Source organism: Protopterus annectens, chromosome 8.part1 (genome assembly GCF_019279795.1).
Source record: "Protopterus annectens isolate FY-2018-M chromosome 8.part1, PAN1.0, whole genome shotgun sequence".
NCBI classification, from domain to species: Eukaryota; Metazoa; Chordata; order Ceratodontiformes; family Protopteridae; genus Protopterus; species Protopterus annectens.
Genome location: NC_056742.1, coordinates 411,570,672 through 411,572,852, shown reverse-complemented (window position 1 = coordinate 411,572,852; position 2,181 = coordinate 411,570,672).

Below are 2,181 nucleotides of genomic sequence, written 5' to 3'. Positions count from 1 at the left end.
TGTGATAACATGCAAAGGAATGGTAGGGGGTATTTTATGGGGGTTGACTAGAGGTGATGAGGGGGTGAAATATAAGTGGAATTTATCAGCCAGCAGGTTTGCTATTTCTTCTGGCTGATTACAGGTCGTACCATCTACTGCCAACTCAGCACATTGCTGAGTGTTTCCCGTAAGATTTCCAACATATCTAAAAAAAATGGTTTGTGGTTATCTTTTACTTGGGAGGCTATTTTAGATTCATATATAGCCTTTGAAGACTTGAGTAGTTCCCTGATTTGCCAGTTGAGACTAAAGAGGGATATTTTTCCTCTGTTGTGCTACCTTCTACTTACTTTTCACAGGAATTTCTTCCTTCTATTGTATAGTCTATTTATGCCAGGGGTCCACCAGGGTAGCTTGTTTTTCTGGCTAGACCTGGGTTTAGTTCAGTCAGGTACTGCCGTTTCTATGCAGTTGTTTGAATGGTTGCGCAGGGCATTCATGTATACTACTGCATAGGCCTCCATGTTTTTGGGGTTAGGGGAAGCTTTAAAATTACCCATGCTATCACTTAATAGGAGGTAATTTGCCATAGAAAAATTATTTTGGGTTTTAGGGTTTGGAGGGGATACTTGCATTTTATTTCAAAGGAGACTGATTTATAACCCAATCTTACCAATAAAGAAATTACACTGGGGGGTGCAACACTCCCCCATCTTTGTGACTACTATGTCAAGGATATTTGATCCCCTAGTGGGAGTGCAGACGAGCTATTCCATAGCATTTGCATTGACAAAGTCCAGGAATCTCTGTGCCTGCATGTTAGTAGTTGTATATGTTTCCCAGTTTATGGAGGGGTACTTAAAATTGCTTATGAGTAGGGTGTTGGGCTGAATAGTAAGTGATTCTAGTAACTTCAGGTATGTGGAGCAGTTTTAATGGTTCATGGTTGGAGACATGTAGCTAGCAACAATATGGTGGGGGATTTTGCCTATGGTCAGCTGGACATGGAGTAGCTCAAGTAAGTCATCCTGCTAGACCAATGTAGAGGTGCAATTGCTCTTAATGCAAATGGAAACACTTCTTCCTTTCATTTTTCCTTTACAAAAGCTGGTCTGAATGTTTAATAGGCATTGCAGCTTTGCACTGCTGGGGTACTTTCTGCAGCCTTGAACCACGTCTTTGTGACTGCACTGCTCTATACACAACTCAGATGTTCATAGGTTCATAGGTTCATAGGCTGGTACTAGGCTATCGGCCCTAGGGCCGATACAAGCCTAGCCATAACAATTCCCTGGATATTTCTTCCCACAATATTTACTTCCCTGCACCCCTGTCAAGCAGGGTCACTGATGTGATCCCCAGGGTGAATTTCCTATCTCCCATCCAATCGTCAAGGTTCCTTTTGAAGAGGGCCAAGGAGGTGCTCTGTTTGACATGTATGGGCAGTCTATTCCAGATTCTGGGGAGTCTCTGGGCCAGGAACCTGTCCCTCCAGCATGTTTTGTTCATTGTGATGACAAGGTTTAGATCCCTGGAACCTGTGGCTCTGAGGGATTGGGATTTCTTTAAGTGTAGCATGTCCAACAGCTCAGGGTTTGACATGGCCTTGTATGTTAAGCAGAGATCCCCTCTGAGTAGAGGATATGCCACAGAGTATAGTTGGAGTTTTTTTAGATGGTCAGCATAGGGCATCTGCTTTAGGTCTGTGATTCTATTAGTGAGGTATTTCTGTGGCCTTTTCAGCTGTTGCAGATGTCTTGTGAGGTACATACCAAACGGGGCATTGTACTCTATAATGGGTCTAATGAGGGATGAGTACAGTGGGACAATGACCTCCTTTTTTCTGGATGAAAAGCCATTAGTGATGAGGTGTGCCACATCGAAGGATTTCCTGACTGTTGTGGTGATGTGGTTATCGAAGGTGAGACCACTGTCTACCTGTGTCCCTAAGTCTCTCATCACACTTTCAGTGTTTAGTGTACTGCCACCTGTGTGGTAATTCATGGGTACATGTTTTTTCCCAATGGGGATAACTAAACATTTCTTGGCACTAAGCTTGAGCCCATGGCTCTGGCACCAAACATCTGTTTCTGTATGGCCCTTTTGTAGAATATCCACATCATTTGGGGATTCAATAATGGCTCCCAGTTTGCAGTCATCTGCACACTTTGTTAGCCAGAGTCCCTTAGTGTTGGCCTA